The sequence below is a fragment of the Uloborus diversus genome, chromosome 4 (assembly GCF_026930045.1).
Source record: "Uloborus diversus isolate 005 chromosome 4, Udiv.v.3.1, whole genome shotgun sequence".
NCBI classification, from domain to species: domain Eukaryota; kingdom Metazoa; phylum Arthropoda; class Arachnida; order Araneae; family Uloboridae; genus Uloborus; species Uloborus diversus.
The window spans coordinates 163,184,145-163,209,227 of record NC_072734.1 but is presented as its reverse complement, the minus strand read 5'-3'; the positions used below and the strand labels follow the sequence as shown (position 1 = coordinate 163,209,227).

The following is a 25,083-nucleotide window of genomic DNA, read 5'->3' as shown; positions in this document are numbered from 1 at the left end:
GTGTGTTTTGATTTATTTGTTATTTAAAAAAATATCCTCTTCTTAGTACAAAGTTCGTACTTTTACTTAGAAAATTTAGGTAAAAGCTAGACTGTTAGAAAATTACTCTATAATTTGATAGTTATAATTTTTCTTTTACAGTTAACACAAAATTATTTTTGTGCGCATTATCCATTCTTTAACAATTTGTAGAAATATTGACACCCAAGCAGAATCTAATTTTAGTTCATCACACAGTGAAAAGTTGCTAAAGGCAGGTTGGGTTAAAAAAAAAAACTTTTTCTTTTTTTTGGTACTATTTGTAGGAAGTTTTTTAAAGGAAAGTCATAACAATTTTATGAATTAATTCTGTACCTCAGAGCCAGACTGACGTTAAGTCCAAAAATTACTATTTTATGTTTTACTAGTGAATTATATGAAGAAGCATATTCCGCATAATTCTTCAAAAAAAAAAAAAAAATCCTTTAAATTTTTACCAGGGTTAAGAGTGCTTCCCATCCTTTTTCAAAAAAAAAAAAAAAATCATTTTAGTTAAAAGGTAATTAAAAAAGACCCAATATATTCTTTATTTTTAACAGTACAAACTTAAATGAAAATATTCTTGTAACACATTTCAATAACGAAAACTCATAAAAATTAATGTTTATTGATTCTTCTACCATGAATACAGGGGACTTTTTTTTTCTGTATTGGAATCAAAAAAGTTCTTCGAAAGATGAAAATTTTTGCATTAAATTCTATAACAAGATCACAGAGTTATGTGGATATTTTCTGTTTTCAAAATTTTATACATCTCTCTCTCTCTTTCTTGCTCTGACTGCATCCTCTATTGGGGATGCAAAAATTGTGCAGGTATTAGATCCATTTTATGCCTACTTTAAGAGCTCTTCGGCTTCTTTTTTTTTTCTTGTCATTTAAATATTCTAGCGTTAAGATTTATAGCATTGCATTGTTTTAATGTTTCCTAATCTATGACAATAAAACTTAAGTAATCAAACAAATTAGGTAGTAAATGAAGTTTTGGTTGAAATATGCTTTTTGGACTATTTTGAAATGCATAGAACTGATAATAATAATTATACTAGCTGCGTGCCCGGCGTTGCACGGGCTACGTAAAAAACCAAAGAGATGTCCAATTGATGTTTTTCCATTACTCTGACATCAGTTTCTAAAACGCTAAGGAGTAAATAAATACGCGTAATGCAAGGTTTGCAAAACACCAGTAGAGCATATTTTTGGCAAAAATATCTTTAAAGTTAATCATAGTTATCGATAATGCAAGTTATGCGTATTTTCAATTAGCACAAAAGATAAAAATACATGCATTATCAATTACAATCTGTGCTCACTTTAAACTGAATTAAATCTGATAGACTATATCTGAAACATTTGTATGTACAATTACGATCAGCTTTTTACATAAAATGACACATACTTTTTGGTTGCTTACGTGAAACTAAAGCACCAAGACTTAATAAATACCAATTAGCATTAATTTAATACCAAGTCATCAGATTCAAATTAAGCTTTAGTTAAAATCCTTAAAAACAATATTTTTGTTCAACTCTGTTTCACTTAAAGAAATTCAAACAATCTTAATTTAACATGTTCTTTTAACGATACAAACTGTATTTCAAAAATAGAAACAGGAAGGAAAAAGAGAGTTATTACAATTCGAAAACTCACCCATGTGACGGGAAAAAGTCCAACAAAATAAACAAAATTAGTCGCACATCCTAAATGTACCAAAATATGAGGCCGGTGAATAATAAACTTACACTACAATCAAAAAACATTGCTAAAGAAACAACCATAGACTAATAATAAGAGTAGACCGAGCTTTTTCATTCTTGCTGATGAAGAAAATTGGTTCATAGATGTATCACGTGACTAGTGGAAGGGCTTGGCGAAGACTTTGGCAGCATGGTTGCTAGATGGCAGCATTATCTATAGTTTGACACACGACATGTATTTTAAGACAATGTGTTTTCATTAAAAAAAAAATTCCGAGTGCAGAGATTGAACTATTTTTTTTAGTTATGCATTATTTTGACACTAGTAATAGTTTTTGGTCACAGTTTTCAGTAACTTTTATTTCATTCGGAACTACTACGTCAGCGTTGGCGTAAACGTTTTGCGTTAACGCAAAAATGTACTAATCGGTATCTTAAATTGAAATTGTGGGTAAAAATCTTACCGTTTGCCGATTCTTTTTGGGCGCTTGAATATTTAATTGCTTAGAGAGTTATTGAAATTGACTAAAGAAAATGCACAATACTATCTAAACGAAAAACTCACTATATTAACAAAATATTTACAACTTTGAATAACAAATTTACAAATCGGACTCCATAAAAGATCATTCTTCCGTGTTCCATCAATTTTATATATTTTATTTTGATCGTCTGCTACGATCAACGCCCGCTGTTGCTAGGATATCCACCAGTCACATGGTTTGGTTTATGAGCAGCAAAAGGGTTACCATAGCTCGGTCTATTCTTATTATTAGTCTATGGAAACAACTTTCATATGCTGAAAAGAGTTAAGAACGTTGAATGTAAAAAATAAAAAAAGGACAGACGATAAAATAAAGGCTATGTCAGAATAGGGCAACCAATTTTTAACTAATTTAAAATGAAATTCTAGATGGAAACGTTGTTTTAAGATTTGGACAGCAGCCAAAAAATCTCTTTTAAAACAATTATTAGAATTTTACTTGCTTGCGCATATGCAAAATGGCAACGGAAAGAAATAAAAATTCCTTAATAACGTTATGTTAATTAACGTTTTAATTAATATCTCTGCTAATTAAAGTCGCACAATTACGAGATTGGTCCTATTGTTTTCTTTGGAAAATTTTGAATTGATCGGTATCTCGTTTGACTCCCGATTCGAAGTGGTTCTAGAGAAGATAGATCTTCAGACAGACAGACGCGAACAGATTTTAATATTATAGTGGATGAATGAAAGCAAGCTACTTGGATTTTTCTCCGTGTAATTTTAGAAAAACTTAGTTTGTCTACCTTAGTCTACTACCAAGGTTTGTCAACCTTGTGTATTTATGTACCTAATAAGAAAAGCTGCATTGGTTAGAACTATTGCATTGATTTAAAAAAAGAAAAATGTTTAGCAAACAACTTGCATTACCTTAAAGAAAATAAGTTTCTAAATTTTTTAATCTGTTTAAAGCTTGCATTGCAATAATGTGTGAAATTTATATTTAAAAAAACATTTGGGGAAAAACAATTAAGTTTAAAAAAAAAAAAAAACTTTTCAAAATAATCATATGGTTTAAATAAATAAAAAAACTACTTGGGTTACACCAAACAACTCTTTCTGGAGCGGGGGGGGGGGGGGAGTTAAAAGATCAGTAATTCTGTAAAAATTGAAGAACATTTTAAAGGAAAGCATAAACTTATGCATAGGTGTTATATGTCACTCCTTTTTAGCATACTATTTAATGTTTTTCTTTAATTCCCTCATTATTCCATCTGCAGCCCTATGTGAGTTTTTCAACAATACAATTAATAAACGTCTAAACTCAAAAATGATAGTGGAGGACAAGGTACAAGGTTTGTTCAGAAAGTAAGTTGTGTGAACTTGTTTTAAAGGAAGCTTTTTTACAAACAGAGTCGGTGCGATTAATTTCAAGAGATCCTTTTCGTAAAAACCACGGAATAGGGATTTAAGAGTTCTTTACAGCCAATTACATTTGCATGTCATTACTGCTATCAAAATGACACTCAGATAGCATTTGTTGACTTCAATGAATGAAGAGGCTGATGTATCACTTAACTCAATATTAAAATTTTAAAAAAAGTTTTAAAAAATTGAAATCCGAATGCTGCAAAAAACTCTAAAGGGTAAGAAACAAGGTAGATGTTGCTTGATATCATCATCTTATTGAGTGAAACAAGTCATTTGATAGGTTAGATATTTATTTATTTAGTTCTATTGAAATCCTGTCACTTCCACATTAATAACAAAATAATTCAAATGCCATAGTGCGTTGTCATACAAGGAAAAAAATGGTATCAAATTAAAATGCTTGCTTTATGTAGCTGACAACGTACGACTACTGCATTTGAATTGAATTACAGTGAAATTCTGATACAAGGAATACAAATACAACGAAATAAATTTTCAGTCCCAATTTACTTTACAATACATTGCTAGAATTCCATTACAACAAACTAAATTCTTTTTAAGTTCGTTGTAATGGAATTTTACTGTATATTCTTATTAATGTGGAAGTGAGACGATTCCAACATGACTAAAATAATAAAAATACTAACCTATCAAATAACTTGTTTCACTCAAGAAGATAATATCAAACAGCACCCTACCTTGTTTCTTATCCTTTAGAGTTTAAGGTGTAGTCAAGTTTCAGTTTTTTAAACTTTTTTTTTGTTATCACAGTTGTCTTAATTTTTGCAAGCTTTACTTTTTTGCTTTCAAGGTATAAATTATTCAATAAGCAATATTAATACATTAATTTAAAGCTGAAAGTTTCTTAATTGCAAGCTTGTAATGTTATAAATTTTGTGCAACTTTCGACTCTTGATTTAAAAATACTGCTGTGTGGGCACAGTGGTATGATGTCCCGTTTTACATCCAACATTCCCCATTATGAAGCAAACATTTAATAATAATGCCAAATATGTAGATGTTTAAAATCTTCAAAAATTATTGCGCCAAACATGCAAATTTATTTTTCCCACATAGAGGCATTTTTGTGCAAACATATGATTCTGAATTCCCAGTATGTTCATTTAAGATGTACTTGTTTTTATTTGAGCCTTTAATAAAGAAATATGTTACTGCTGATTAACTGCCTGTTTTTAATGTCAAGACGGTGAATCAGTGATGTTGGAAAATTTCTAACAGTTATTTATGTAGGTCAGTAATTATCAATTTAGTTATATGCAAATAAAATTTTTCTGATCAGAATAGTAGAAACAGCATTGTTAATTAATATTTCAATGAAATGTAACCATTTATTAATATTAATAAGGTAATACCTAGAACTCGCATCATTTCTAAAGTTAAAAATGTTTCACTTAAATCAACTAGTTTCTCAATGTCAGGACTAGAACCTAGAGCAGCAACTGGCCAACCGTAGAAGGTCAAAAACTGGACCCCAAAAAATATTTTGAAGGTATAAATGACAAAAATAAATTACTTATGTTGGGTAGTAGGGAGTAGGTTTATGTAAGTATTAATTGCACATGGGTCGTAGTAATATCATATGTTTTATAATTTATGTAGGCTATAATATATTTAGGTGCAATGTTTATTGCTTTTTCTAGTATTTTAGAAGTAATTTCTGGACGTGTTTAAGCTTTTAATGGTTCGTGTAGCACAGTGGTGCCCAACCTACGGCTCGCGGGCCTTATGTTTCCTGCACAGCTGATCCATATGACCCGCCGTTGTGCTCAATGTAACGAAAAATTTATTCTGAAACCTCCCAAAACTATTGATCATCTTCGTTTGGTGTTGTAAATGATTGTTGCAAATTTGAAGTCAAGTAGTCGTAAATTAGTTTCTAAAAAACAGATGGAAAGTTAGTATTAATAAAATAAGCATGTAAAAATGGTGACAACCATTTTTGGTTTGTTATTGTTCTTTATTTCTCATGTTTTCCCATGCTATTAAAATAAAATATGAAAGTTTTTTCTGGATCTCAATAAAAAAATTTCAAGTGCCCGGGCCCCAACTAAGTTTACTTGCTGGCCCCTGACCAAGAGCCTTCTGGTTCAAAGGCATATACAAAGTCATTGGGCTATGAGATGGGGTAATCAGAAAGTAAGCACTTCTAACCACTTTTAGAAATGAAGGCAAAAATAAGAATGTTATTTTTTTCATTTTCTTTTTGTAGAACATGACATACAAAAAGACGGAACAATTTATTTATTTAGTTCTTTATATTGTGATAAAAATATTCATCTCTAAAGAAAAAGAAAAAAACTTAACAATCTTGTTAAAAATGCTCTGTGAATTAAAAACTGATTCACTTTTGATGTATTTCTGCATTTATAGCCTATGTAATTTATACAGTCTTATGCAAAGATGAAATCTGTGAATGGATGGCTAACATATGTGTCTTCAATGAGCTGGCTTGGGTATATTTTCTTTCACAGTATACACATTGGAACGGGCGTTCACCAGTGTGAGTTCGTTGATGCCGATCATAATTGCTGAAAGATCTGAAACCCTTATCACAAACCTTGCAAGTATAAGGTTGAACAGTTGAATGAGAAATTAAATGTTGTTTTAAGTTTGAAGTTGATTTAAATCTCTTCTTACAAATATGACAAGGAAAAGGACGAATATCTTCATGGGTAGCATAATGCCGTTGTCGTGTCCTGGATGACTTGAAATTTAAACCACATATTTTACAAACAAAAGGACGATCTTCTGCGTGAACCAAAGCATGTTTTTCTAAACATTTAGCAGTTTTAAAACCATTACCACAAATTTCACAAGCAAAAGGCAAAGTGTGCGCTAATATGTGGTTACGCAAACATTTACCAGATTTAAAAGAGGAGTCACAAATTTTGCATAAATAATCAGAGTTATCCTCATGAGTGGCCATATGCTGTCGTAAGTTGTGAGGATTTCTAAAGGTGCAATCACACTGCTTGCAAGAGAATGGTTGATCTCCTATATGGCGTGTAGAATGATCTCTCAAACCAGTTAAGGATTTAAATTGACGATGGCAAGTAAGGCATGAAAATGGTATTATCTTAGGTGGAGAAGCCATGTCGTTCGAACATAAGTCATCTTCAACTGCAGTAGCATGGAGGAACATATGGTCATCTAACAACTTTGAGCTGTCAAAAGTTTCATGGCACAACATGCAAAGAAATTTTCCATCTTTATCGACATTCTTCCCTTGATGCACACAAATAAAGCAAATTGGATCAGTCTTTGACCGTACTCTCTTTCCACAAATTAAACATACATTTATTGTTGAAGGCGAATCTTTGTCTGAATGTCTTTGTCTATGCTTCGACAAATGCCATCTCTGTTTAAAAAGTCTTGCCACAAATTTCGCAAAGATGTTGTTTCAGCTGACTATGTACTAACTGATGTTTATAAAGGATTCCTTTGTCACAAAATGTCTTGTCGCACAGTTCGCATGCATAAGGTCTTTCTTTGTGGCTAGTAATATGTTTTTTCAACAATTTTTTTTTCTAGAAATTTTTGACCACAAAAATAACAACGATGTCCTTTGGATTTTTTTGCCTTGGATTTTCCACTATTTTCATCAACAGTTCCTTTAAAAAAGTATTAATATGAATGAATTATACATTGAAGAGAAACAAATATTCAATATTAGATGTTTGAAACGATTCAAATTTAGTAATAATTTTTATTCTTACAACTAAACCCACCACTGCCCCAAATTAGAATGTTAAAGGCATACTTGCCAACCTTCGAAGGAAAAAAAAAACAGGAAATTTTACTAGAGTTATATAGGTGATTCACCATCGACACATCCTTGCTGCAGAATTATTAAATTATGCTTTTAAATAACATGAATACTAAATTTAAAATGAAATGGGGATTTTTTGCAGATGTAAGCAAATTGGTAGCAGCAAGAAAAATATACTGCAAAGGAAAAACAAAATAATAAGGAGTGAATTTGCTTAAAGTTTCATACATTATTCAGTCTCTACCAAGAAAAGTAGCTACAAAAATTTAATTACTAAAATTTGAAGAAAAAAAAAAGAAAAAGAAATCAATAGGGGGACCCGGGGTAAAATAGGTAGCCGGGGTAAAATAGGTATAGTTGCATTTTTCTTGATTTTATTCTACTGGACAACATTTTTTAAAAATAAAAAAATATGATGAAAATGTTTACATATCAGGTAACATTTTGATTTGAGGAAAAAAAAATCTAGCAACTCATTTACCAAGCTTAGCAACAATTTTATTTTTCAGAACACAAAGCAATGCGTTTATAGTGAGTGATAAACTTCTTTCTAGAAAAATTTACAGATAGAGTTTTAGAAGTTTTTTATTTGAATTTGATAGAAAAAGAATTTTTCTAACAGAAAACTCAAAAAATAAATAAACTTTAATGTTTATAAAAATTTTGTACTACTTTTAGTTGCACAGGGTAAAATGGGTATAGCCAACATTTTCGAGTTAAAGACATTGAATGCATGAAGATTAAAAAACTTAATTATCTTTGCAAGACAAATGTTAGATATTATTCATCTTTTAAACTAAAAGTATGTTTTTAAAAAGTTTTATAAATAATTACTCTTTATTTATTTGTTGTATTTTAATTACTATAACTTATGCCAATTAGTACTTAAAGGTATGTATTATATTTTTTAATTATTATCCATGTAGTTCATTACTGTAGGTTAGTAATTTACTATAAGTTTATTATGTATATGGTTCATTGCTACACATTATAAAACATAGTAAGTATTGATAGCTAATATGCTGTCTTTTTAATTTCCTTTTAAAACCACTAACCCCATTCTCAGAACATAGTCTAAGTACAACCTCACATACAATCACAACAGAATCCTTATGCCTCATAGCAAAGTTGTACTGAATAACTAAATCCTCCCGCTATACCTCTTGGTTCACAGTCATTTTTTAGCCTGGTAAGGAAATGAAAAATTTACAAAAAAAAAAGTAAGAGTCTAAACAAAGGTGGGAGATGTTGTAATTACAGAGCAGGTGGCTGCAAGATTGTACACAAATAGGCAAAAGACAAACAAAAGCAGAAAAAATAAATAAATACACCTAAAATGAATAAATTAAAAAAAACATTAACAATAATTGATAAAATTACTAATGAAGTAAAAATGAAAACTAGTGGTTCTCCTAGTTATTAATTCCAGCAATTGATGACAGGGCCATTGTTAAATTTGGAATTCATTGGTTTAATCACTGAAATCTCAGCTGAAGGTGAATATACTGAGAAGTTTGCTACAAAATCATCTGCCAAATTATCCTATGTGCTCTCCAAGAAAGATGACATTGATGTTGTGCAGGCATCAGAAAGTTGTAAAAATACTACCTCAGCCAAACCACAAGTCTTTGCCAATGCGCCTTTTGTTCATAAATTTGGTTCTGTAAACATTTTTTGTGGTTGTTTTGGATTTAAGTTTTTATCCTCCAATGCAATTATACTCAATTAAAAACAAATTTTCTCCATTAGTTACAGTATAGCTCAACTTTAAACAGCATATACCCATTTTACCCCGGTGTATACTTAATTTACACCGAAGCACGGGATAAAATGGGTATACACAGGGGTAAAATAGGTATACCCCTTTACACTAAATTTAAAGCAAAAGTTAACACAAACTTCACCCAAATTAGACCTAAGATACACAATGTATAGAATATTCAACAAAAACACAAATATATTTCATGATATTTCTGCCATGGGTCACTGAAATTAAAAATGCTGTTTTTTATACCCATTTTACCCCGGATGACCCTATATAATGAAAATACAATATAAAATAAGTAGGTATAGGGTAGCACACATGTTCAAATAACTTCAAACATTAAAAATAATTGAAATAATTTTAAGATGCAAAAGGATTGAAATCTGCTGCAATTTTCGGCAAAGCACGTGCTTTGTTAAACATGCAATGTGGAAAGCTTCTAAAAAATTAATTTTTATTAAACAAGTTATTAATTGGAAAAATTCTTATTCCCTGACATTGGTAGACTAGAAAAGGGCGCCATCCATTGAGAAGAAAGTGAAACTTTTTGATGATTGACTGAAAAAATTGCAAAAACGGGAGAAAATTGTAAAAAACGGGAAATCGGGAGATAGAAGCAAAAAACGGGAGTCTCCCGTTAAAAACAGTCGAGTTGGCAAGGATTAAATGGTGTTTTTGTTTAACAATATATAAGGTAGATTTTGTTTTAAAAATTTTTAAATTTCCAAAATGGGACTGACTTTTAAACCCTGATTGAAATATTATGTCAATACAACTAAGTTGTAAAAACAGCCATATTGCACCACTCCAGTCACACTGATCAACAAAAAGATAATGCTCCTATAGGGAAATATAACGGTGAAGTTTGATGTGAATGCAGTCAATATGAGCAGTAAAGGGTTCAGCTGCACAATAAATGAAGATCAGCATTTAATGCTAAAAAATATATAACTTATCCCGAAACCTACTAGTTTAATATACACAACAAAATAAAAGCTAGTTAAATTTTGCATACTTAATTTTAAAAGTTCTCATCAAATGAGAAAATTAAATATTTAATACTTTTAAAGGAATCAAGTCAGTTTCAGAATATCATAAATAGCAAACAAACTATAGAAAATCAAAATTTAGACCAAATTATCCAATAAAAAAATTATTTAAAAAAAAAAGCATAAATTAAACTATGCTAAAATCTTATTTCACGAATTATGAAGTTGGTCTTGGTTCGGATGGATGAGCCCACTTGTGAAATTTTATCAAAAAGTGGAGATTCATTTTGAGTAGGGAAATGCACCGAACCCCAAAGCAGAAAACTTGGCGATGTTCTGCAACGTAAAATCATTTGACCAAAATGGTTCTGCAAGTACTTCCTGCAATATACAAGCAACCAACGTGACCTTTTCCTCAAATCGGGACCCCTAAATTAAAATCGTTTTATACAGGTTTTTTTTTCTTTCTTTTTTTAGTTCTTAAAACTTCTGTTGCTATGTAGTTTTGTAGATCCTAAACCGATTGAGATTCTCCAAAAATATTTCATATGCTTTCTAAAATGCGTAGAAAGGGATTGATCGGGAAAAATAAGGAAAAGGGGAACCAAAAATGCTAGAAAAATCAGAATCTTTTTAGATTTAGAAAATGAAATTTCTGCAGAAGCTGCCGAATTTCTGCAAAATACCTCAAACTCAAGATAGAATTTTACTCAAATTCTGCAGTTCTTAAAATTCCTGACATTTTTCGCGAGTTTTCCGCCGAATTATCATAATATCCAAGAATTCTTAAAGAAGTCTGTAGAATTTGCAAAAGTCTATCTTGAGTTGGAAGATATCAGCAGAAAAGTTGCAGTTCCTGCAAATCTCCACAGAAATCTGTAAATTTTTGCAGAAAATTTGAGTTATACTCTCACATTTGAGCAAAATTGTTCTGCAGCTCACACGTCTGTTCTGCGACGTACGTCGCAAATTTAGTAGTATTCTGCTTTGGGGGCACCGAATACCAAATATTTGGTTAAAATTCAAACCGAATATTCAGCTGAATACCAAAAATTTAGCTTAAATGATTGAAGTATAATCTTTGAATTTTACACACAATTTAAAATAGAAAACGTTTACCTGTTTTGTGAAATATAAATGCCTTTCCATTTAACATAGTAAACTTAGCTACATCAAGCATATATATTATTTTAAAATAAATAAAAAGAAAATAAACTAACTCATTCCAAATAAAAAACAAAACATAGTGAACCCATAATTTGGTTTATGTTTACCTGCAATTTTGAATAAATGGATAATTTATTTCTTTCCTGATATATATGATTTGATAACTCATAATCATGGTCACATGTTATGCAGGGATGCCCCCCTCCCAAGAGCAAGAGACCCCCTCCTCCCAAAAAAAGCAATAGCCCCCTAAAAGTGAGAAAAATACCCCTCATAACACACACCCCTAAAAATTTCAATGGCACAGTATGCGCCATGACCGCCCTAGGTGTTAACCCCTGTGTTATGTCATAAAAAAAGAATCTTGCATTTACTTTACATACAAATACAAATGAAAGTTGCTTGAAATATCAGTACCAATTACAACTTATTCAAGTGATTTTCTGCTATCTAGTCTCTTAAGTAACTGATGTCTAATTTTAGCATTTAAATTGAGGAATAAAATTCAAACCTACCAGATATTTTTATTTTTTATCTTCAAGAGCAAAGGATAACTAACTTTGATTGCTATGATTAATTTCAAATTGTTTTTTTTTAAACCAAATTCAATATTTCATACATACAGTCAGGGCCGGATTTAGACTTAACGAGGCACTAAGCTATTTCAGGTATGGGGCCCCTTTTATAGTTTGAACAACGTTTCTCTTGGTGGTGTAAGAGTTTTTTTTTTCCCCCTTTACCATGTATGTGGCAATACTTTTACTTTGTTGATCCTGTTTTAACGTGCTTTTCCCTGATGTCCTGTTTGGATTGACCTTCAGAGGAGAATTGGTATCAACAGAGTGACAAAGGACTCCCCTTTAAGCGGAGTGTAAAATATTCCCAATTGTAGGGGGCCTGGGGGAAATTTTGAAAAATAGATACAAAATTCTGCATTTTGAAGCCTCATAAGATGTAGTTGGAAATGCAAAAATATCAGGATAGAAATAGGCAAACAAAGCTTTTTCAAAGTTATATATACTCTTTTGAAAATTAAGATAATACACAGTAAAAATTGTTTTTGATTCGAAAAATCAATGACAGCAGTTGACAGAGAGAAAGAGCATGAAAGGAGAAAAGACAATGCATTGTTACTAGCTCACATTGGCTTTCGGTACAAATAAATTTTAATCACCCCTCCAACCCACCGACAAATAAAACAATGAATTAAATATAAAATGATCAATTGTAAAAAATGCTTTAAAAGAAATGGTGTAACAGTTTCAGAAAATAGGTAACAAGAGAGTAACATACTGCCCATTTGAACAATTCATAATTTATGCACTAGGTAAGAAATAAAATTGGAGCTCACTTTGCTTAGGATTTTCAAAGACTTATCTATTTATTTTCAAGGACTCTAGAACAATTAAAATTATTTAACGCACTTCATTTGTACTTTCCAGTCTCTGATAATTTAGTACTTGACTATAAATTTTTACAGTCCTGTTTTAAATAAAAAAGAAATACCTATTTGAAATTTAAACCAAAAAAGAAGCTACAGATTTCTTATGACAATATCTTTGCTTCAGTTGCAAGTGGGGCAAAAAACAAAAAGGAATAAAAGTTGTGTTTTTTTTTTTTTGTGCTAAACAGATTGACAATATGCAGAAGAAGTAAGCTAAAAGCAAGCAATCTTCATTTTTATAATAGCGAAGGATCGAGTAACGCTCCTGACGTCTTCAACAATAAAACTCGCTCCACATCATGATCATTTAATAATATTTTTTTTGTAATGTTTGACATGCTGGGAGATGCTTTACTTTGACGAGGCTGAACTGAATCCGTTATCTTAACTGTTTCACTGGTAAGACTCATTTTAGGAGAACAAAGAAACGAAAAAGTGATCAATAATGATTATCTACTGGAGTTTAGGGTTACAGTAGAAGACCGTTATAACGCACACCTTGGGACAAGAGCTTTTGCGTTATACAGGTTTTTGCGTTATATAGATCATTTCACAAATTTTGAAACTAATATTCAGAATATATCTATATATTCGCACTTCAGAATGAGTTTTATCTTCAATGATTATTAAAGCACCAATATTGCAATTAGTTAATCACAAATAAATATGTTCCACAATCAAAATCTTCCACTTCTGCAAGCTTCACGGTTTGCATAACAGCTGCATTTTCAAGAGCCATCTAGTATTTTCTGTTTACTGTGAGTATCAATTTTCATTTAAAAGCTTTGAATTATGATGGGAAGATGAAAAACTGTTTCAGAATTTAATTTTTCTATTACTTTTTATGATTGCAAAGCAAAACAGAGGGATTTTTTAGACTTCAAAACCTATTGCTTACTTCTAAAAAATAGTGCGGTTTATAGAGAATTGCATTATACAGGTCGGTGTTATAACGGTCTTCTACTGTATTCCACTGGAGTTGGGTTAAGATTTCAACTATCAAAATGTCACCAAACAGACTGATCACAAAATACTGCATTCAGAATTAAATAGGGCCAGCGGTTCCCAACCCATGGACCGCGGCCCACAAGTGGGCCTCCAATAGCGTGATACTGAGCCGTGGATACTATTAGAGAATCTGAACCAAAATAAATCTTGAGGCTTTAATTTCCTGTTTTATGAAAAATTCATTTTTTGATGTACCATCACTCTAAACTCTCCCTGGCTCATAACTAATAATGCAGTAAAGTTAATTTCTTCCATAAAATCATTTCCAAAATTTTTAAACAGTGGTGCAGCATGAGGGGAGAAAGAGATTAACATCTCCACAACTCTTGTTTTTTAACACTTTCAATCCTTAGATGGTATGTAAAGACAGTTATAAGCAGATGTCAACAGTAAGTACATTTTGGTCCCCAGAAAGTAAATTTTGGCTGTGCAAGTAATAAGTAGTTGTGGGTCTCAATGGTGTTTTCAAAAAAACTTTTGGGTTGCATAACTAAAAAGGTTGGGAACCGCTGAAATAGGGTAATGGCCATCCAGTGACAGGCAGCCGAAAGTTTGGATTTAAATAAGAATTTTAGGGAGGTGATACTGATGTTGCCGCAACCCATGAATACGGTGCAACCATCTGCTGTTATCAGAGTGAATTTTATGAGCCAGTTGATATTTGCAAGGTGGTGGTGGAAGGTTATGAAAAGTCACCACGAGGTCTGGCGGTGTTTCATGTTCACTTGAATTTAATAAGGTTTTAGTTCTAAAAGAAAAGAACGTTAGCACATTTTGAAGAGAAAAGGGGAATTATGTTCATTACTCATCCTTTCCACATCCTATCTGTTACTGGGTATCATCAGAATTTTTGGTATGTGTTACTGGGGGTCAAACCTTTTTTCGGAATTGAGCAAATAAAAATAGAAAAAACTCATTCAGAGGATCCAGAAGCAGCCAAACGTTAGATGAGATGTAGTTGCATAAGAGAAAAATAGTTTTAAAAGTCTAAAGTGCATTAAAAGGCTCAGAAAATTGAGTTAACTTGAGAGCAATGTCTTAAGCATGTCTGTTACTGGTGCTGTTACCTTAAATAGCAACATATGAAACATGTCAGTCACAAAAATTTGTAATATGTTTCAGTGTTCTCAATGTAAGAACTGTGGTTTTTACATATTTGGTGCAGGATGTAGCAAGGAGCTGAATTTGACATATATTGGCATTCCTTCTCCCTACTCCTTACTATTTGTCGTTTGTAACCATACTTTTTCAAATTTTCAAGCCCTAGAAAATGAAAAAAAAATTTTCAAGTATTTTTTTTTTAATGAATTACGCTAATTTCTGGGAGTAGGGGACCTAAGCTATAGCATGCTTAGCTTGTACATAAATCCAAGCCTGCATACAGTGTAAAACTTTAGAAATTAAAATACTGTCATCCCCGCTTAATTGGGTAACAGATAAACGAATACCCCGCTAATACGAATAAAACCTCCCGGAACCGCAATTCCCCCCATAGACGCAATGTTAAAAATTTGAAAAGAGGGGCATTGAGAGATGCAAAAAAGAAGGCAAGGTACAACAAAATTTCCTTAAAAGGGATAGGATGTGAGGAACTACTAAAAATGCCTGCCGGAACAGTGTGAGAAACACCTCATTCTAGTGGCGGATCAAGACGATCCTGTTGGGAGGGATGACTGAGTAATGCATTATAGGGGGAGGGGGGGGAGGGGTGAATTTTTTTTTTAGTTTTAAAAACTGAAGCATGTCCCCCCCCCCCCCCCCCCCCCCCCCCCCCCCGAATAATGTTTATTGTTTAAAGAGTTTGAATGAAAGTTTTTAGTGTTTCAAGTAAAAAGAATAAAAAATTGAAAAAAAGAAGGAATATCTACTAATATTTTGGATTTATTATCCAAATTAATCCCTTCAACTTTTGATTCATTTGAGGACTCATGAAGTATTTTCAGTAGCCATTCAGGTCTTCAAATTGTACTTTTTTCCTTATAAAAGAAAGGTTGCAGTATCAAGATGGCATTTCTTTTTACCAGTTTTCGTACCGAACATAATAAAAAACTAAAATTGCCATTTGTAAATAAAATTTGAAGATAGGTATGGATTTGTTTGTTGATTTAGTTGTTTAATGTTCATGCATAAGTTTGAGTGTTTGCAGGTTCTTCCCGAAAATTTTTGTTAGGATCGCATTTTTAGACTATTTGGTGGTTAATAAGAGGAAGGGAGGTTTGGAGGTCCCTCACCGGAACTTTGAAATTTAAGGTTATATATTAGAAAACGCAATTGTTTGCTATCTTTGTTTCCTTGAAAGGAAACGATGAGATTCAAGAATTCTATCCAGTCTTTTTTTGATATTAGACCTTCAAAAATGCAATTTCCGATATCTTTGGTGATGCTAAAAACCAGGGGGTTTGAGGGCTTTCCTCCAGAAAAAATTTCGGAATTGAAGTCCTAACAACGCAATTGTAGGCAACCTTTGATAGCAGAAGAAATGGGGTTCAGAACTTCTCCCCAGAAACTTTTTGATAAAGGAATTCCAAAAATGCTGTTTTAGGCGATCTTTGAATAGTGTTGAAAGACGAGGAAAAAAAGTACATAGGGGTTCATCTCCTGAAATTTTTTGAAATTGAAATCCTGAAAATGCAGTTGTAAGCCATTTTTTATGACTTAGGGGGAGGAACAGGGTTTGGAACTTTCCATCGGAAATTGTTCGAAATTGGAGCCTTGAAACGCGATGGTTGGCTATCTTTGTAGCGTTAAGGGAAGGGATGGGGTCAGGAGCTATCAGTGGCGTATATATGTTTTTATTTTGGAGGGGGTCCAAACAACCAATATTAGCTCCCCCCCCCCCACTTTTTTTTTGTAATTTCTTCTTTTTTTTTTTTGGAGGGGGGAGTAACAGTGCCTTGATCTTCTCATTTTTTTCAATGCGGGGAAAGGACTTCATACGGTCAGTCCTTTTTATACTGTCATACAGTGCCGCAACCAAAAAATAGTTTTTGGAGGCATTCTTAAAAAATTCTCGCTTCTGGTGGGAGAATAGATCGGTGGCCCTCCTCCAGAATTTTTTTGGAATTGCAGTCCTAAGAACGCAGTTTTAGACGGTCTCTGGTGCTGCTGCGGGAAGGAAGAATTCGGGGGCCCTTCTGCGGAAATTTTTAGAAATTGAAATCTTAAAAATGCCATTATACGCTATATTTGTTAAAGTTAGTGTAATGAGAGGAATGGGACTTTTTGAAGTTGCCCGGGATTGATTTTTTTTTAAATAGAGCGAAATCTATTACCCCTCAGCCCATTTTTCCAAATTGAAGTTCTAAAAACGCAGTTTCAGACTGACTTCAATAATTTTGCGGGCAGAGCAGTTCCGGAGCTCTCCCCCAAAACTATTTTGAAAGTCCTGAAAAACGAAGAGATATTCAATTATACTAGGTGGAGGGATTTAAATGCTCTCCACCTTAAATTTTTCGAAATCGTTAAATTTTCATTTTTAGATTTCATACGGTAGGAGTCAGACCCTCGTCCGAAACTTTTTCGTAATTGAAATCTTAAAAGTGCGACTGTGGCCATATTTGGTAATGTTTGGGGTTCGGCCATTTTTCAAAATTGCAGCTCCATAATCTTAAACGATTTTCAATGCTTTTAGCAGGCAAGGCGTTTGGTAATTGTCCCCTGGAAATTTTTCGACATTGAAGCCCTGAAAACGAGGTTTGAGAAGCTCTTTAGTGGTTTTAGTGGGTGGAGAGGGCTTACGAAGTGTAGCACTTTGAAGACTTAAGAAAAAGAAAGAGAAAAAAATGGGGCGGAAGTAGTAAAGAAATAGGAGGTGTTGGACGTAATTACCTGATCAATAGTCAGTAACTTTTGAAAATTTTATTTTAAGGTTCTTTTCAAAAGTAATTCAGATTTTTTCCCAACATTAGGCAATCTTTGGAAAGGAATAGTTCGAGAATCCTCCCTTGAAAGGTAGAACGCAATTTCAGGTCATCTTTGGAGACGTCTAGAGATAAGGAGTGGTTTTAGAGATCACTCCGCAACTTCTCAAAATTGAAATTTTAAGGCACAATTTCGGACTATTTTTGGTAGTAATCTTAGTGAATAGGGATTGGTTCGGGGATCCTCCTCCAGAAATGAACGAAAAAGAACATCCATTTCCATTTTTAGAACATCCATTTCCATTATTAGTCCAACCGAACAACTAAAACTTATTTTAAATTTCTTGCTGGGGATGAGTGTTAAAGAGAGAAATATTTTGAAAACCCTTCTTTTTAGAAAGAAAAGGAAGAAAAAAATGGGGGGAGGGCAAAGAAAGGGGAACTTATTGCTTTTCTTTTTGTAAAATAACTTCGCTTTCCCAAGACACGTTCTTTTCTTGAGTATGGAGTACGGATCCCCTGACCCCTTCTGAACACCATTGCCTGTTGCCATCTAAAGCAGAATTCCCAAACTTTAACGATTCGGGGCAGCCTTTGAAGAATTTGAATTTTCTCAAGGTATCCTAATCTAGTTTTATATACTATATATATTATTGTTACCATGGACACCTCTTCCTGCGGCACCCAGTTCGGAAATCTCTGATCTAACGTCATAGTTATCACTATCATATCTATTTATTTATTTATTCCTTCTTCTTCTTTTTTTTTTTTTTTTTTTGTAGCTAAAAGTTTGGAAATTGTTTGTGAGCAACTAAAACCAAAAATAACTACCTTTATTTAAATTTTTTTCCAGATTTTGGAGGGGGCCCAGGCCCCCTCAGCCCCTCCCTTATATATGCCCTTGGGAGCTATCCCTCAACTTTTCAATATTGAAGCTTCAAAAACGTATTGTTAGTGGGTCTTCATTGATATTAGGGAAAAGACTCGAGTTCGGGGACTCTCCCCCGGAATCTCTTGGGAATTGAAGTTCTAAGAACATAATTGAAGGCCTTTATTAACAACATTTTCAAAAAAGTTTTCGATTTGGATAATTTTTTTTCGAAATTTAAGCTTCAAAAATTCAAACATTTTTACAATCTTCGATGACATTGGAAAGAGGGGGTTGAAGGACTCTCCCGTGGAAAATTTTTATAAAAAAAGGTTGTAAAAATACAGTTGTAGGTGATTTTTGTGATGTGTTGGGGGGGGGGGGGGAGTGTTTAGTGACCTTTCCAAGGAATTTTTTCGAATTTACAAACCTTTCGGGCATTTGCCCCCCCACTCCCCTGTGGATCCACCACTGCCTCATTCTCATTAATTTTCCCACTCACTGTGGATGCTTTTAACAGTTGAAAGCAGGGTTGGACTTTGGACAGCTGGTTCTTACCGTCCAAAACTGCCTAAAACTGTCCAAAAGTGTCCAAAACTGTCCAAAAGTATGGTTAAGCTTAAGGCGTATAACCTGATCAGTTCTTACTTACAGCAATATTTGTAATGCATAAATATAGATATTAGTGAGGTTTAATTAACGAGAAATGAAAATAAATTTTTATGTAACAGTTGGTAGTAAATAAAATTTTTTTATGTAATTGTTGGTAGAGTTATGAAAGGAAATTCACAACATTACCAAGGCAACTAATTACAGATCCATTTATATCTCAAAGAAATGTTATTAAACGTACAATATTTAGGTGCAAAAAAAAGGTTAATTTTTTTAATGGTTTGTGCAAATATGTTTTACATGATTTTTCAATTAAAATTATTTTCGAAATCATAGATTAAAGGACAAGAAACTGATGATTAAATACTTATATTTTAAAACTCATGCTCTTCTTTTTTTAGTTTAATTTTAATACGTTCTGTAACTTCAAAAAATTGTAATTTAGATATTGCATTTAAATCAATTATTGCACTATATTACGAACACTTTCTTTTGCACACATGCATAAATGTCAAAAAATTTGGTATATGGAGGGGAAAAAATAATAAACTCATGGATACAAATAGAAATTTTTAATGAAGAATTTAACTTCTGTGGAACTAGATCAAAATCAGCTGTATAATTAAGTTGCATATATATATTTATTCTTGAATGTTCACACTGAATAAATATATGAAATAGTCAAGAAAAAAACATAATTTTGACAAATTTTGTTCTGTTTTTGATATTTTCTCACAATATATCACTTTTCAAAAATAGTTTTGGATACTTTCGAACAGTTTTGGACACAAGGCTTTTAAACAGGAAGGTAAAAACCTTATCAGCCCTGCTTTCATTTGCACACATGCATAAACATAGGGAAATTTGGTAACTATTATCAATAAATAAATAAAATAAACTCATGCATACAAATTGAAATTTTAATCAAGAATTCAACTTCTATGTAACTAGATTAAAATCAACTGCATAAATAAGTTGAATGTTCACATTGAATAAATGTTCAATATAAAACATTACTTTATTCTGTTTTTTTTTGATGTTTTCTCACAAAATACAATTTCTCTAAAAATATAGTTTTGGACACTTTCAGACAGTTTTGGAAACAAGGGTTTTGGACAGGACGGCAAAAACCAGGGTTTTACCGTAGTGTCCAAAACCTTACCAACCCTGGTTAAAAGTGCTAATATTCATATTGACAAACTACTTTCACATCAAAAACTAGTTTATTTAGGAGAAAATGCAATAAATAATTCCGATGTTTTAAACTAAAACAAAAGTTAAAAGATCTAGAACTTCCTCGATTGGGTTAAGAAAATTACGATTTGGAAATGAATTTAAAAAAAAAAAAAGCATTTATTGGCTTCATTAGAGACTAAATAAGCAGCTAATGATGTAAGGACAGTGGTGTTTTGTTTTTAGTTTTGAGGATAAAGTGTTTACTGCCATGCTAGGTGCAAATGTCGTATCTGCAGCCGAGTTCAAAATGAGAAATTGCCGTTTAAAGTTTTGTGCCTCCATGTATTTGATTCAGATGCAACTTTTCAGAATTTTAGATAAAATATTTTCCACTGACAAATGATAATAAAACATTGTATTTAGGTGAAATACTTAACAAAGAAGCACCTGGTGACCATAACTCAATTTTGATATAGAAGTGCAGATATGACTTTTGTGCTTAGCAGTATAGTAGGGTGTCAAAAAAGTTTAGATCGGGAGATAAAAATCAGATACCTGTTGTGATACCCAAAGAATCTGGAGTATTTTGCATCGTTCTTGAAATTTCTGGAGTGTCTTGCACTGTTCTTGGGGAATCTGGAATGTCTTGCATCATTTCTGAGGAATCTGGATTGTCTTGCGTTCTTTCTGAAGGATGTGGAGGGTCTTGCATCTTCATATATTCTCTATGAATGAACAGATGATAATTACTAATTCTTTCAGTGCGAATAAAAATGGATATGCAACCAAATGCTGATTCTCATTTGAAATTGAACAAAAACAAATAAAGCTCTCTGAAAAAAAAAAGTTGTTTCAATAACGTATATTAAAAATTTTATCATGCAAACAAATCAGAAAAATATTTCAAATTGAGCAGTACACAGACAAATGACGAAGTAACAAGGCAAATTTCAGCTTTTAACTCGGAAACTTTTTGTTCAAAATCCTATGATTTTATTAAACGTAATAAATACATCTTTTTAAGCAGGAGAAAACTACCAACCCAGATTATGTTTAATAATAAGTGACTTATTGCCATTTAATTAAAATATTAAAAATGCCATTATTAAAAATGTACTTGAACTGCATCATCGATAAATTTCCCGTTTTTACATGGTAGTCAAATTAATAGGACTATAGATTAAATGACATTAATTTTATAATGTAAATAAAATAATTTAGTAACTCTGAAATCTTTTACTTTTACAAATATCCAAACAGATTAAAAGTCGGCAGCACCACCAGTTGCTTTTTTGACAGTTCTCTCTACTGCCTTTTACAACTATTGTTTCAAATTACCTTTAGTCCAAAACTGAAGTTATTGCAAATAACTTCAGTTATTTCAGCAAATAACTTCAGGGAAAATTTAAGGTTTTTGTGATTAAATTTAGGTAGACAGACCTGCCTACATGGACTTTTAAGCGGCATCAAAATCCTGATCGTGAAAAAAGGATGATAAACTGTTAGAATGGAGAATGTCAGTTTTTCTGCCAAAATACCCTCGAACAAAATAGATTCATTTGTTCCACTATCTTCAAGTTTGAAAGAACTTTAAAAAAAAATTAAAGTAGAGGAAAAACTTAAAAGTGGAGTACAATTCAGGAGTTTAAGGACCCTTATTTCCTTTTCCTAAAAAGCAGGAGTTTGTAATGCAACATTCACATTGCGTCCGCACATCCGTCACCGACGTATACTTTTCTCCCTAAAACCAGTTTTCGGCCAGCGTTGCCATGACAGCAACCCGTCAACGTGCCTAGAAGCCAGATATCTGACGGCTCTGACGTCCGTAGAGTTGGGAGTCGCATTTCATTGGTCTCCACGAGATGAGCGCGCTCTCGCTATTGGGTGAGAGTATCGACATGTGCTTTACGCGCATTCAAATGTATGAATGCTTCCCCCTGTTCGGAAAACGTAAGTGTGTCTGCTTGACGTTGGCGAACGTGATGTGCGGACGCTGTTTGAATGTTGCATAAGAAGCATACAAACCCTGATGTGATCAAACACTGAGGAAACTGAATTAAACAAGACGTTACTACCCATTTATACATTCCCAGAATCCCTAATGCACAATGTCAGCAAGTGAGATTTTATTAAAAAATCTAATGTCAAATAGTAACAGAGAGGACATCCCCAGCTTTATCCCTTCTACATCCATGACTCCTCTGTTATGGCTCTTTTCTTCTAATTAGTAAAGACTTTTAAAAATTATTACAAAATATGAATACACTATTAAATTTTACTGTGTATACTTATTTTTAAGTTTAAAGCTTCTTGATATTTTGAGTGAAGTAAACTTATTTAAAAATTTGTAACAGAGGAGACAAATTAATTTCTAGAAAGTTTTTTAATTTTAAAAATAAAAATATTGATTGAATAAAGAAAATCACTGTACAATATACTCAGAAACTATGAACCTTCATGTATAAAATAAAACTATATCAAAAATCACCGTATTTTAAAAGTTACTGCTGCTTTAAAACGCAACATTTTCAAAGCGAAAAATCAAAATTAGAAATGTCTCAAATTCATCTCAAATTTTACATAATTATGCATGTCTATCAAAAACAGACATTCAATCCCAGAAACTTCAATAAATTTCCTTCAAAATAATACAGCGAAACATGTGTTAATGACCACTTGCGGTGCAGTACTTTGGTGGTCAACTTATAGAGGATAGTAATGAAAAGTGTTTTATTTATTATTATTTTGTTTTGTCATTTCTTGTCCCACGCATTCATTTTTTAAATAACTGCAATACTTTAAAGTCACTTTCATTGTTTAACATTACTTTAAAACAATAAGAAAAAATGTTGTTTAAATATTTTTAGAGATTATTTACCAGAAATGACACATAAAGTATCATACAAATTAAACATTTCTGTGAATCGATTAAAAAAAAAAGCCTCATTGCTTATGAAAAACTACTTACTTAATATTAACAATTCCTAAAAACAATAACAACTCAAAAGTGACTCAAATTCTTCATTTGATTTTTTCTTGTACATTTGTAACCATGGTAATATACTTTTCAACAAAATAACTCCTTATTGAAGTTTGGCGCATTTTCTGGGACTTAACATTAGCCCAATGTTTTTCAATGAAAACATAAATATTCATAGGTTTTCTAAAATGTCTGATTTCTTATTTGAGGCATAACTGCTGAAACTTTTGGTACAATCTAATGCTTTTGCCTAGTGGTCAACTTACAAAGGGTTTTTCACAATACTCCAAACCAAATTTAGTGTACATTAGTGGTCAAGATAGAGAGGTCGTCAAGTTACAGAGGTTTTCCTTCATTATATAAGATGGGACTAATTCCGTTCCTGACAAAAGCGGTCAACTTAGACAGGTGGTCAACTTTACAGGTTTTACTGTATCAAACACAAGGGTATTTGCTTTAAGTTCAAAAAAATGCTGTGGTTTCAGTTGGTGTGGAATGACACTGCAGTGATATGCTCAACATACAATGTTCACCAAGTGTCAGAATTTCCAGACATTAATGGAGAAATAATTCTTAAGTTTGGCAAAACCAGAGAGATTTTCAAGAAATTGAAATCAAGAAAACAACCAAGTTTTGGGAACAAGATGGACCTCTAGTTCTTTACGGAACATTTCTTCAGTCCCCCAACAGTTACCAACAATCCCATCATTTCCTATGTTAACCATTTCATTTTTCTTTCCGGTTAGTTTCCTATATTCCAGTATACACTTAACAAGGGTGGCCACCCCCAATCAGAGCACCATTAAATTTCGCTGAGACAGCTGAAAGAGTAAAAGCCCCCCAAAATGAGAAAACACCCCCCTAAAAATGTCAATGGCCCAGCCTGCGTCATGACCCCTCCCCCCAGGTAGGCACCCCTGAATTTGATAATGATGTAAAATGTGATTTGACTTTTAACAATTTACTTATCAAAAAGAGCTCAATCCAAAAACAAGAAAAAATCGCATTCATATTGTAAAATTTTACATTGAAATTTTAAAAAAAGTTAAAAATTTTATAACAAATTTAGTTTTATTTAAACGCAGGAATTGAGGATTTTACTATCTGCTGAAATATTTCGACTTTATGAAGAAATAGATCATTTATAACACTTGCATCGATAGTATTAACAGTATGCAATTCAAAATCGAAATGATTTTAAACATGCGTGAATTAACAAAACAAATTATTCATATTTTGGAAACATTGCTAAACAAATAATTTGAAACAGCACCATAATTATAAACTTCATGCCTTTGAATGTTAGAAACCGCACCTTTTACAAAGTCTGAAGCAAAATTTGTCAGAAAAATATCAAAGAGCGAATTAGTAGCTTTGATTAAAAAATATATATTTTTTTATACTTACAGCCCAAACATATAAAAAAAAAACAACAGCACCGTATCTGTTTTTTAAAAACGATGCCTAAGTATTTGGAAAAGTTGACGTGAAATTCTATTATGCCTTTCTTTCATATATAGATTAAAGAGGGCGCTACTGAGTGGAGATTCACTTCGTGTTCGCGCAGAGCAACCGGTAGACCGCGGCTAACCGGTGAAAATATCCTATGGATATTCTCCGTCACACTCACGACTTTCTTTTTACTAGTGATGGTCATAATCAGGGGCACACACCCCTAAATATCTCGAAGCCCCCCTAAAAAGTGAAAATTTCGCTTCAAACCCCCCCTAAAAATTTCAATAGCGCAGTCTGCGCCATGACCGCCCCAAAGTGGGC

General features: G+C 32.5%; 1 long non-coding RNA gene across 1 annotated transcript; it reads right to left on the bottom strand.

Moving 5' to 3' along the window:
- Window positions 1-5,905: 5,905 nt before the first annotated feature.
- Window positions 5,906-24,776, bottom strand: LOC129221238 (uncharacterized). Its single transcript, XR_008580487.1, has 3 exons — window positions 24,715-24,776; window positions 20,883-21,052; window positions 5,906-7,280 (listed from the first exon to the last, which is right to left on the bottom strand). It is a non-coding gene; the product is annotated as an uncharacterized LOC129221238 (long non-coding RNA).
- Window positions 24,777-25,083: the final 307 nt, after the last annotated feature.